This window comes from Ictidomys tridecemlineatus, unplaced genomic scaffold (genome assembly GCF_052094955.1).
Source record: "Ictidomys tridecemlineatus isolate mIctTri1 unplaced genomic scaffold, mIctTri1.hap1 Scaffold_170, whole genome shotgun sequence".
Taxonomy (NCBI): Eukaryota; Metazoa; Chordata; class Mammalia; order Rodentia; family Sciuridae; genus Ictidomys; species Ictidomys tridecemlineatus.
The window spans coordinates 514,855-528,739 of NW_027521478.1; the positions used below are offsets into that span (position 1 = coordinate 514,855).

Here is a 13,885-nt window from a genome sequence, read left to right on the forward strand (position 1 = left end):
TGCTTAGGTTCCCACTCCCCACCACCCTGGGGAGCCACCAAGGTTGTTTGGGTGCAGAGCACAGTGTTCCTTACACAGGTGGTAAGCGCAGCGCAGATGGAAAGTTTCGCAGCCATGCACCTGGTGGCACAAGGTCTTCTCCATCAGGTCCTGAGATTCATACCCCATAAGCTCCGCCACCCTGTGGAGAGGATTTCGGGTGGGCTGGGTGCCCCAGTGCCCTCAACTCCCGACCAAACACAGTTCCAGACCTGGGTGCCCGCCCTCAGTTGCAGAACCTGGTTTGTTGCCTCATCTGCAGAATGGGTCATTCAGATCAAGGGGAATCTGTCCCTGACTAAGAAGGGTTGCATTACACTAGAAACAGCCATTTTTGGTCCTGCCCACCCACCCGGAGTCCAGAAAGATGAGCTTCATGTCCAGGCTGGCTCAAAACATGAACATGTTACTGTGCAGCTTGATCTCCGTGACAGCGCTAGGAGGCAGCGAGTGACCCACAGCCACCAGGCCCACATTCTGGTAACAGCCGTCAAAGGGGGACATGTCCAAGCTGTATTGGCCGATCTTCAGGGAGCCACTGCAGTGACTGACCTGTGGCAGAGTGGGAGGGCGAAGGACTCAGCCCCACTCAGGAAGAGCCCCAGAAAGATGAGGAGGGGTTTGAAACATGTGGAAACTACTCAGCCAGAAATATTGTCTGGGCCATGCCCTTCTGGGAAGGGGCCCAAAGTGAGAGGACTCTAAAGTATCTCAAGAGAGTGACTGCAGGTACAACTGAACTCACTTGGGAGCTTGTAAAAATGAAGATGCCTAGACCTCCACCAACCCTAACGGTCTTAGGATGTTCAATCGCATTCAACCTGAGAACCACAGCTTTGAGCTGAAGCTTTGATTCTTAACTTCTTTGGAGGTCCAAATCTGGCGCTCGGCTTAAACTCCTAGGAATCCACCAAGGGTTCCTCACCACTTCAGAGGTTTTCAGGATTCTTCAGACCCATCTCTGAGAGGCCCATGGCTGTGGAGTACTAGGCCAGTCAGACCCAGTCTTTAAGCTTCATTTCCAGTAGTTCATACAGTTCGGGGACCGATAGAGCATCTGGACCCGCTGCTCTTTGAAACAAAGGTACTACATATGGCTCACACAGGACTGTCCCTGATGTGAAAATGACCCTCAGACGCTGCAGATGCCTTGGGTCCCCGCCCCGTCCAAAACACCCAACCACTGCTGGGTGTCAATCTTTCACCTCAGCCACTTACCTTGTAGTCCCGCAGGTGAGGCCAGCCTTCCGCTTGGCTAAGACACACTTCATCCTCAGGAAGAAGGAGCGCTCGATCTCGTGCTCTGAGAGAGAGAGAGAGAGAGGAGCAGAGGGAAGATCAGGACATGAGACGTGCGACTGAGCGGCTCCAGCCACGATAAACTTGGGGAAAACCACAAACTGAGCGCCATGTGCTTAAGCATCGCAGACAAGTGTCTGCCTTACACTGTACAAAGTGACGGTGGTAGGGTGGGTGGGCGGTGGGCACTGCGGTCATCTTGTCGTGGTCAGAAGGGTGGATGTATTCAAAAATGCTGTTTCTGGTCAGCTCTATTTGTAAAGACAAGAGTATCATCACCTGTGCAGTAATAGAATGTCCCATGGAGAAGCTGAAAACTTGGTGTGTGGGGGGGTCTGTTGGGCCATGAAAACAGGAGCCAGCAATTGGCCCTGAGTTCTGATTTCATTTCTCCCCTTGCTACCTATTGCATCCTATGTACACCTCAGCTCCCTTATCTGTGAGATAATAACTAGTAGTCCTTATAGTAGTAGTAGTAGTAGTAGTAGCAGCAGCTCTGGTAAAGAGTATCTTACCAGAAAAAAATAAGTATCTGGCTTATTGTAAAGCCTCAAAAAAGTAGCAATTGCCTGGGCTTTGGGTGGAAGCTAATGGATAAGGGAAGTCTAGGAATGAGAAGATCCAGATCTGTTTAATGAATCCCTCCATCAGCTGAGAAGTCTCTAGCCCAGAAATGCAGACATCAAAGGATTGGGGAAGCCCCACCCTCCTGCTTCCAACTCTGGCTGTAAACACTGCAGGATGGAAGTGTAGACCATTCACTACCTGAGAAAGACCCAGGTGAACTGAGGCTGTCTCTGATATGTACATGATCTTCCCATCTGGGGCCCCCACAAAGATGAAGCCGTCCAGGGTCTGGGAGGCAGAAATAGAGTGAATGGAGAGGCTTCTGGGCCATCTGTTGAAATGCAGGGGTGGGGAAAGGCAAAAGTTAGAAACATTCAGACACAAATGCAGAGAGATAGAAAAGAGAGAGACTGTTGGGAAACAGGACATAGAACCAGTCACAAGAGGCCCTCCTTTTTTTTTCATTCATTCCAATTTTGTAAGCATCTGAAGCATTTAACACACTAGAAGATATCCAGAGGAAGTTGTGGACAATGCTCATGTTGCATAGGCTCAGGATTTACCAAAGGGGACAAAGAAAACATGTTTGTAATAGACATGAGCACAAATTCTGGAGATAAATCACAGAAGTAGATTAGGTTCTACTGAAAGAACCAGAGGTTTTCTGTGTCAGGCTTGAAGGGCTCTGTAGGGATGTTGTTAGATCATGAAAAGAATAATAGCAGTGTTTGGGAAAGATCCGATCCCTACTGCACTGGTCAACATGGACGAACCTAGAGTCTGAAATCTATAGAGACAATTAAGCTGGTCAATGGCACTAGAAAGTGTACAGGAAAGGGGGATTTAGGAGATGAGAGAAGGGGAGTCAAAGATGCCTTACAGGAGCTGATGTTTGAGCAGAACTTTGGAAAGGGAGGTTGGGCTAGAGAAGGGAAGAAGAGCATCCTAGGCAGAAGGGATAATGTGGCAAAGGCAGGGACTTTGCGGGAGGATGAATCTGATGTATTCTGAAGTGATGTGCTTGGTGTACTACAGGTGGAGCTGAAAAAGTACACCCACAATGAATTTTTGAAATGTGGAATGTCAATTTGAGGAATCTGAAGTTGTTCTTATAGATATATAGGATTCCAACAGAGGTTTTCTAAGCAGGAAAATAACATACTTAGATATATTATTTTAATCTTGGAAATGACCTACAGAAGGAAGGAAGGAATGGGGGTGAAGAGGTCGGAACAGATAGCTGCAGCGGAGATGGGTCAAGTCTGAAACTGAGTGATCAAAAAAGAGATGAAGAAAGATGAGAATCTTTGCCTCTGAGCTGTAGCCCCAGCCCTGAGCCCCCTATTTTGTAGGATGAACAAGTTGAGGGAGGATAAAAAAATGGGCATCTAATTCTTAATGTCAAAATGTGGTGGGGCCTTTGTAGAGCCTAATGGGTAGAAGAGCTGACAGACTGCAGGGATGTTGGAGCAAATGGGGAAGGGAGTGAGCCACTGAAATAAGGAATGGAAGTCAATCCTACCAGAAGTTTGGGGTAAAAAAAGAAGAGATATTGGGTAAGAGCTAGGAGGGGTGAGGGATTGTCTAGGGGTTTCATTTTCTTGTTTATATTGCCAGAAGAGATTGGCTGGGATTATGGTAAAATGGGGGGACAGCTGAGAGACATCTGATGAAAGGTGTTGAAATGAAGGGAATTACAGCACCTTTTCTAGATAAATTCAAAAGTATGGAAGCCAGGCCAGCAAAAAAAAGCTCATACCCTTTTTTCTTTGTTCAGTGCAACTAAAATCTCTTGTTTCTTGAGGGAAAAGAGTATGGGTACTAGTAGAACATGAAGGCTGTGGGACCCTGCGGAGAGATTATGTTCATTCGGGTCCTGGAGGAAGAATTGAGGGCTTCCCTTAAACTTCTTAGGTTCCAAGCTACCACTTCCAGTGGACTTGAATAATAATAAAGAGGGTGTGTGGTAGGGGACAAGTGTCAAACCTAAAAATGCCATCGGGAGTTTTATTATTTAAAATATTTGTTCTGTGACTTAGGCCGGCAACAGACAATTTTAAACCGTGTGCACTGCAAACAACAATGTAATCAGCACCTCACATGGGTTCAACTCATTACCTGGGGGTGTGTATGTGTGGAATCCAGAGCCTGGCCTGGCCTGGGGCCAGGGGGAGTCTGGGAACTATGAGGAAGAGATGAAATGAGTTGCAGACCCAGCTGGAACCCCAAAATGTAGGTTAAAGCACAGATGGGCACTTCTACCAGATTCCTGTTATTTCCTTGGGAAATCCTTTATTTCAGATGGTTCTGCGGCTCTATCTTGGCAGCTTGGCCCTGGGCTTCCAGTGCCAGTGGACGGAGAGATGACAAAAGATGCCCCCTGCCTTGGTCTCAGCACCCTGATGGAGCCTTGCTGGGCTGTTTTCCACACCCCAAGCCTTGGTTGCCACTTGCCTCCCTCTCAGCCTGGAGAGTCGCCCTCCGCCCATCCTCGCCTAGGTAAAAGCTTTAGTTCTAATTTTGAGATGCTGTTAGGCTGAGAGAGCCATGTCCAGAATAGATCTTTACATTTTACTTTTTAGTTAGTTAGTTTTTAAGAAAGCAGAGGCCCATCCAGGAAACCAGGACCTGGAAGGATGTGAGCCACTGGGAGACGTGTGTCCTACCTGGAGGATATGGGAGCCCAGTTCGTGGCCAACGTGGTCCAGGGGGCTGGTCCGACTTGAGTTGCCCCCTGCCTCACCAAGCCCTGGGAAGAAATAGAAACAAACTTTAGTATCAGAATCCCAGCCCGAGTGTCAGTTGGGGACCAATTTGCATTTTTTGTGATTTGTTACCCATTAATGCAAGAAGCCCCTGATAATATTTCCCATACCCTCCACCCAACCTGCACAGTGGGAAAAGGTTATTCCAGAGAATAAATTTTGTCCCCTCCCTGGGTTCCGAACAGAGGCCAACCTCTGGCTCTGAGGGAACCAGGTGTCTCAGCTAGGAAGGCTCTCCTGGAGTGCTTTCCTGGCTGTACCTCAAGGGGCCTCTGCGCTAGAGAAGCCCCCAACATTACACAACAGCGATCACTTTTGCGTAGGTTCACTAGGTTGTTTAAGGAAAGGAGAGACACTCATTTATTGCCCAAAGTTTTCATCATCTTCCTTACCAAGAGGCAGAGGATGTCCCCCCACATAGTGAACCTCTGCCCGCAAAGTGGCCCCAAAAAACTGGCCAGGTTCATCTGGTCCCTGGCGTCCTCTGTGATTGGCTGCGTGACTTTCTAGACATTCTCCTCTCCTGGATCTGACTTTAATCACCTTCGAAAAAATCCTTGAGCTTGCGGTTGACTTTCAGTCTGACGCTTACCAGCATCCCTTCCTAATCCTTCATCTTCCTTTTCCTTGTGAGCCCCAGCATTTCACACCCTAGTCCTGTCCCCTCCACCTCCAAAAAGGGGCAGGGGGACTTTCCTGAAGTCGGTTACCCTGAGGTGCTAACAATTTCTTAGCAATATTTTCATTGCATTCTTGACATAGAAAGTAATTCCATTCTCTACTTGTCAGGTACCGTCTCCTATTAACAAGGACAGTCCATTTATCTCCTCTGTTACCAGGTTAAGATCTTTTGAGGCTTTGCCAGTTTTTATGGTGATGCCTAAAACAGCAAACCTTCAAGACTCTCATGGTTGATTTTTTAAAAATTAATAGTCTACTCTATTACCTGTGTACATAAAGAAATAAAAAGGCAGAAGAAACTTGGACAGAGCTATGTTGAATTTGTTATAGATAATATCTCTAACGGGGCTTGTGGAATGATATCATCTAGAGAGTGAAGTCCTTCCATTCTTACATCATTGTACAAGGTTTAACATGACATCTTTTTATTTTTTTAGATGACCTTCTTCATTAGGGGAACATTCTTAAAATGTACGATGACAAAAACACTCTAAATGTGGCGCTGGGAAGAACCTTTCACAATAAAGCAAGGAGTTAGGTTTTTTTCAAGGTGTTGGCCAGGAGCTGCTTCCTAAGCAAGCAATCAAAATCCTGGCAAAGAGTAACACTGAATGCCCCTTAAGCTCAAATAGGGTCTTTCTGGGCGTTTGAACATCTAACTAAATCTAAAGATTTCCCCACCGCTTGGTAAACACTGAGGTCCCTGCCTGCAAAGGGACTCCTGACAATCCCCCGTGCAGACTGACCCCTCCTGTCTTTTTAGCCCACCCCAACTTCCCTCCCCAGAGTGACTCCACTGCCCTGGTTTCTTTCCTTCTCTGGACCATTCCAGGAGGTCCTTGTCACAGTCACCTGTAAACACCCCTTTCGTGTTGTCTCCTTCCACTTTGCTCCTCATGATTAAACCAATCTATTCTCCTTGATATCTGGCACCACATTTTCTTTTCTTTTAAGTCTCTGTTCAGACATTGCTACCCAGAAGAAGAGTCAGAAAGAGCTGACTGTGGAGGCTAACAGGGTAAAGGAAAAGGACCCTGCAGAGAGTGCCGAACTACATGGTTTGCCAACATATTATCAACCACCATAAACTACTGGAAGGGTCATCTGGCATCCCAGGTATTTCCCTGTTTCATGCTGATTGGTGGCTGCTAGGGTTGCTATGGATCCCCACCTAGCCTGACTGAGTCAGGGACACCTGGCACAGCAGATCTCTCCGGTTATTTGTAGATAAACAACTTAGCAGGGTGGGAATGTGCCTAGGAGAGCTCTGTGGATTTTTCCAAGGACAAAGATGATGTCCCTTCCTTGGACAGGTTTTTCACTAAGTCTTCCTTGTGTGGGGAGACCGACTGAAGCCCCCAGAAGTGTTGGAAACCTGTGCATGGCCAACAAACGTCTTCAATGTGAAATTCTGTTGGTCTCCAGGAGCGCCTACCCTACCAAATGATCTGAAGATCTCCCGGGCTGGGCTGTTAGGGGTGGGGGTGGGACACTGGTCTAGGACTTGCAGCCACCCTCCACTGTTTCTGGTATCGGGTAACGGCCTTATTATTATGTCCTGTGAGGGAAAATAAGACCTTTTAAAGGTCAATAAACAGCCCATCAGGGACGGGTTAACAGAGACCTCCCTCCCCCTCACTTATCCACTCTCCACCCACCCCCACCACCTTTTTAAGGAACCTTTTTGCTTTCACAAAGCATTGCCTTCTCTTTTGGTTTCCCTTGGAAATCTCCGTCACTCGGTTGAGTCTGGCTTAAGGTTTTATAAGGAACAGGCTACCCTCACCTGTCCGTCTTCCCTGACATAATACCAGGATGAACTCGCCCTTTGGGGTGCAGAGGACACTCCCCCAAGCCTGCATCAAGGGTCCTCCTTTCCAAAAGTCTCCAAGTGGGCCAGAGACCCCTCTCCATGTACCCCCTCCCTCTTGCGTTCAGTGTCGTGCTCTGGCACCCAATTTCAGTTGCGAGGGGGGAAGCTGAGATTTCCTTTCTGCACTTGACCTACTGCAGAAAATTTGCAAATCCTTTTGATTGTATGTTTAAAATGAGGAGGAAACCAGCTCCCTTGGCGGTGGGATTACAGTGGGAACAAGATCTAAAGATTCTCTTGTAATTCGGTGAGGCCGAGGGAACAGGGTTTTGCAAAGGAGAAAAGGAGCTCTGTGAGGGAGGTGATCACTAAATCGTTTTTTTAGACAAAAAGATTTTCCCCAGCTAAAGTGGCTGAAGACAAAAAAAAAAATTATCTATTTTGGAAGATTTCCAAGATATGCCACATTAACCTTAGAAGACAAATTTTGCTTCTCCCAGGCCCCCCTCTTTCCTTCAAGTCTGGTTTATCATATTTACATAAGTAGCATTAGAAGGGATGTATCTATTATGGATCTAAAGGGCTAGCTCACATTTCACGTGAAAACCCCTGTAAGTTTCAAGGTTGCTTTACCCTTGGTTCAAGGTGCCATTTCCATTTAAATACCCCCTGACCCAAGGATTACCTCGATGGACTGACTGCATGGGTTTTGTAATTTTCTGAAAATGAGATTTTGATTTATAAAACAAGAAACCAATTAGTAACCAAATGAGGCTAAGTAGGTCCACTAAAATTGACCTAATCCCACAGGCACCATTTAGGCCCATTCTTGCCGAATGAATAATCTGCCTCAGTCTAGCTGTGCCCAAAGCATCATCCAGCTGTGTTATTGCAAGCAGCAAAAATAAATGGATTGAAGTTTTCCTTCCAAATGAATTTCATACCCTTGACAAAATACAGATTACAGACCCTGCATCATTGCTGCGTTCACTCTGACAGGAAGAGGTGGAAGGAAAGAGCGTGTTCTTTCTTGTATTCTGTACACCCTCTACTGCCTCAGAAATGCATGCTCCCTGTAGTTGTTCCTGGGACCACTATCTACTCGATGGATCAAGGTATGCCTTTCAGGCAAGAAGGGGATAAATGCATAAACTACAGAAGCTGTCCCTCCTTTGGACGACCACCTAGAGACTGGGGCTGGGAAGACCCTGGAAGGCACAACTCCTAATGTTTAGTCCGAAGTCATTTGTCCAAGCTACCTGGGGTCAACTGCGACCAAGGGTGAGGGGGAGAAGGCTGGACCAGGAAGGAAATCCCAAAGCCTATGTACCCTGCAGAGCCTGGGCATCATCACTGAACACAAATGCTAGAATTCCTCCGCCACCTTGATACCACGCCACCTTGGTGTTGGGGTTTCCTGCGCCTCTGCAGCTGGACTCTCTGGGGAAGAGAGATGGAGATGGACACTTCCCATTGAGATAGACTCCTGGATCAGTCCTTGGGCAAAAGGTCGACTGGGGAATGGACATGCACCCTCTCCCTCCTCTAGTGCAGGGGCACTTCTAAGCCACCCGGCCTGTGTGACAGTGCTCCCTAGGGCATCCATGACCCTGCCCTGCCAGGCCTTGTCCTGCACCAGCTCCTCGGGGCCCCACAATGTATGACTCTCCTCTGTCTGCAATGCGTGTGCCCTGCCTTCCTTTGCCTGCCGCTCAGGGGCCAGAGACGCTCTGTGGCTGTGCCTGAGAAGCCACTAATGTTACTGCAAATGTGGGAATGGGGTGACTGGGCCACTGCAGAGAGAATGGGACTCACTGTGCCAACTTAATTGGCCTTGGACCTTCAGACCTTGATACAGGTGAAATGAACTTGAGACTGTGATATGGTAGCTGTCCCTAGCCTAGGCTGAGCCACAAAGGCACAGTAGTCGCCCACTGTGTGGGGAGACCTGAGGAGGAAAATTTGTTTCATTGTGGACATTCTTTTAGCATCCTCAGAATAGCAGGACCATTCCTAAATAATTGGGATTCCTCTTCCTAGCATAAAATTTAAATTTTTGTGGATCAAAGACTGGGAATGAATAACCCACTAAAATCATTAATATTATAAGAGTCTGAAACTTTTTTAAAAAACAAAAATTCCTGGATCTATAGAGAAATGCAGCATCAATCCGTGGCTTTGTATTCTGTGTCACCATTTGTCAGGAAAAGTTTCAAGCTACTGGGATTCCCTAGAACTGAAAAACAACTCTTGTAGAAATCAGGTTTTTTACTCTGTAAGCTTAGTATTGTTTTAGCTTCAAGTACATGATCATACCTTATTTGAAATCATCACCATAGCTTTTTATACCTGTTTTTTTAATATTTTTTCAGGTTATTATTTTTTGGTAGTTATCTGTCTCCTTAAGAAAAAAAGTGTTCCTCCCACCCCAGTGGCTAGACCTACAATTTCTAGCAAATAAATCTGCCTTGCAAATAATCTGCACAAAATTTAGTTCTTCACTCCACATTTTAAATCAACATCAAAACTAGAATCAAACGGAGAAAATCAGTGTAGAGCATAAACTGTGCTTAAAGGCTTTTAAATGAGAAAAACTTCTGTAAGAAAATAAACATGGAAACTTAATGGTCAATCATTTCCTTGAGCAGAAAGAAAAACAGTCTTGAATCACCGATGCACGTGGGAAATGGGCGCCGCTTTCTTTTCTTAAGTTCTCTGCTTCAAAAAATATAATACAATTAGGGATTTCAATCTAGAGATGAATATTATAGAAAGGGTCTGTGGAGGTTTGCTTATTCATACTCTCTTTCCTGAACACTCACTCATTTCAATTGTGATTATTTTTATTTTCTAAAGAGGTTTTGACAATGAAATGGCAGATATTACCAAGACGGAACAGCTATAGACTTGAAAACATATTTGATTCCTTCAAAGTTCATTCCACATGCCACTATGCCCAGTAAAATTGTATTATAGATGGATAATTAATATGTATTTCTTTTTAGTTGAATTTGTCCTATTTAGCACACAAACAAGGTCAAGACATCTCTTTTTTATCCTGTCTTTCCAGCTTTGATAGCACGTAAGATTTATATATTTCTACATGCCTCAATCTTTCCTTTTCTAGACTATTTAGAAAAGACTATTATCAGTCAGAAGATATGTGCTTTTAATGATGTCACAATAATGTTATCAGAATTTCTTTTTTACTTTACTTTTTTTACTATTAAATCTCAAATTCAACATAGAAATCTAATGTTTTATTCTTAATTATTTGGAATATCCATATCCCATCCTCTTTTCTCTATCATCCCCCCTTTATTAGTTTATTATTCTCTACTCAGGTAAAATAAGTTTAAAAGCTGAAACAGGCCACCAAATAAAAGCTAATAGACTCTTGAGTGAAAAACCACACTTAGCAAGGAAGATTGGAAAGGAAATGATCTATATTTTAATTACTTTTCTCCTTTAAAAATAAGTATGGGGAATTTTATTTGTTCATTTAATTTATAGCTTTTTGCATTGTACGGTTATATAGTTGAATTTGATATGAACAAAAAAAAACAAATTTTACAATCTCATTATGCCTATAGCTATGTCACCAGATTTATAATTATTTGAGAGTGTCTTACAAGAATCTTTGTTTAATGGAATATTTACCATAATAATCCCCGACGTTTGCTCTTCAGTCCTATTGCATCTGAGATGACTCTGAGTCCCTTTATGCAAAACATGAATCCCAGGTAACTCTTTCCGACCACCCACTGTGAAGACAACAGCATCAGAGCCTAAGAGATCTGTGGCTCCGCCATCACACCCTTGCCCCGACTCCGAGAAACTGCTGTGAAGGGGCCTCGGCGCCCTCGGCTTTCCTAGCAAGGATCAGTCATTTTTGTTTGTTTTTTAAGATACAAAGAAAGGAGCAGCGGGACTGAGCACCCTGCAAATAACGCTCGCCTTCCCTCACCCATGTCAGCCACGTTCTCCAGCCTACTGGGAACCTGCCCAAAAAACAAAATACATATTTTGGAAGACCCTCAGAAGATCTTCAGCCTTGGGTCTCTGCACTGGCGCCCAGGCCAGGCACACGTCCCAGGAAAGTAAGTTTCAGCCAATCAGAATCCTCCACAGCTCTGCGGACAATGCCTTTCAGGCCCGACCTTGGCAGATCTGGAGCTGGGTCTCTGTAACGTGGGTCTCAAGTCTGAGGGTTTCCCAACAAGTGGCACTGACTCATCAAGCCCCTCGGGGCTCCAGAAGGGAAGAGACCCAGCAGGGGAGGTAACCCTCGGGGTACCCAGCGCCAGGTTAACAGGTGGCACACTCACCGGCAGCCGCTTCGCAGGCGCCAGGGGAGGGAAGCTTCCCAGCCTAGCACCCCCAGCCTCAGAGCTGGGACGACGCTGGGCGGGCCTAGGGTGTCTTCTGCTTTACCTACCTTAAGTCCTGAAGGGCTGCAAAGGGTGCGAAGACGCCCACCTCTTAATTGTACTCATGTCTATGGTCCAACTGAACAACTATGCCGGCCTCTCCGATTCCCGCTAGCAGAGTGGTGCAGAGCATTCCCTGGCTCCTGTCCCTTGATCATTAATTGGGGGAGGGGTACGTGAAGGAACTAGGAGGATGCCGGCTTTGGGACGAAAGAGGTGGTTTAAGAATCCTCCTCCTCGGTTGTTGCCAGTATTATTCCTAATTGGAAGCCCAAAGCGCCCCTCAGTAACTTCTTTACAGCTCAAGGCGCTTAGCTTCCACTTCACTCCCGGGCTCCCTTTCTCCCACCCTTTCTCAATGCCACTCACCAGTCTTCCCACCTCCTATTGGCCGGATGCGCCTGTGGGGCAGCGTTCATTGGCTAATGGAGCTGAGTGATGACAGGACGCCCCCACTGCCCCCAAGTGCCCCCGTCTGGGCTCCCAGTCCTACCACCCGCGGGGCCACCGCAAACCTAATGAGACCAGGGTGCAGGGGTCCAGTTGCCAAGCTGCCACCGTCTTTCCGGGCCTCTGGGGCCTGCTGGGTGTTGTGCACGCCCCGTGCTATCCCTGCTCCCCTGGTTGGGTGTCTGAGCACTCAGCTTGACGCACCAGCGTAATGGTGCTGAGAGCACTTAGAGGTTGTGTGCTGCAACCCCCAGGGTGCAGAGGGCGGGCTTGGAGGCTGGGGCTGCTGGCAGGCAATACCGTTGCTTCCCGGAATGAGCAGTCTGCCCAAACGCTATTTTCTCTCCCATTTCTCTGAAACCAGAAGGACACCGAATTCATCACCAGAGGAAATAAATACAATGCCTGTCTTTACTCCCAAAGAAGAGCGTCTTTTTTGAAAGGCGTCGGATTTGTGGCTCATTTGCTCACTGTGGAAATCTCTGTTGGGGGAGTTTCTTCCTATGGCAAGCAGCAAATGGACACTAGGAGAAAAGAGGCTATATTTCAGGTCCAAATAGAAGTGATTGACAGATATCTCACAACAACCCATTATCTTAAATATCAGCCGACTCTTTAGTTGGGTTTTGTTTCAAAAAATAAAAGCCCAACGTGAATATTCTTTACAGAAAGGATACAGTCTGCAAAATTGAACTTAAAATGTCTACAATTCCCCCACTAGGAGCTTTTTAAACGAACGCTCCCAAGTGTTGTTGCTGACAAATGATGGTTTAGAGATCCTTTAATTTGGATTGCCCTTTCTTTCTGTCATCTGAGAAAAGACAACAGATAGCAAGTCCCAGAATTGGTTTCCTAATTTGAGAATATCTTGAAAATGCAGAATAAATTTCCTATAGGAAGCCAAGAGACTGGGTCAATTCAGGATGTATTTGTATGAATATACCTCCTCACTTGCAGAACCATAGACATATAGAGGAATTATTATCTGATTTAGTTAGATGTACGTAGATCTATCCATATCTAACAAAAATGCAGAATCTAGCAGTGTTCCTGCTTTCTACTGGATACAATTCAAACAAGTGGAATAAAAAAGAAAGTCATGTTTGTATTAGTAGTACTTTCAATTGAGCCCAGTATCTGATGTGTTGACAAAAGCACTGTTGGGCTGCTTCCCAACCAGACACATCAGAGGGACTGAACAGAAAGTATTAACAGGGCAGTAGAGGGAGCTAGGAAAAGGAAAAGCAACCTTGAGTTTATCGAGGACTGAATCAAGTAGGTAGGCTAAAATTCCCTTTGTATAGAATACAAATGTAGTAAATATGGGTGCATCTTCCTCATTGGGGTAGGCTCATTGTCTGGCAAGTTCCTACCCCCTTTGCTTTGAAATTCCTTCCAGTAAAGTCACTTACCTTGTGTGAACACCCCTCTCATTTTGAGATAGCTGGTCATGAGTGAGTCTGATTATGGAAGCTTTGTCCAGCTGAGAGGTGATAGCTGAGGGCAAAGGCAGTAATTCAGCAAGTTCATAAAACTCACTGTTTTCCTTCTCCCTCCTAGTCTGGGCAGCATTTTTGGACTTCTCTTTCATTGTGTCTCGTTCCCCCCTTCTTCTTACAACGTGAGCTCCACAGATTCATCCAAAACCAAAAATCAATTTTCAATTAGATATCATACTTGGCAAAAACATAAGACATACTTTAAATGAAGAGGCTGAAGTCTGCACCAGGGAATGCAGTGCTGGTAGTAAAAGGACAGCACAGAGAACAGAAAATATCTTCTTTGAAAAAGTGTACAATAGGAAAGTTGCTGATCCACGGCAATTTGGGCAATCCTGAGGT

The 13,885-nt window shown here is 45.8% G+C and overlaps 1 pseudogene; it reads right to left on the reverse strand.

The window, feature by feature from the left end:
• Positions 1 to 3: 3 nt before the first annotated feature.
• Positions 4 to 13,635, reverse strand: LOC144372833 (single-minded homolog 1-like; annotated as a pseudogene).
• Between the last annotated feature and the right edge of the window lie 250 nt (positions 13,636 to 13,885).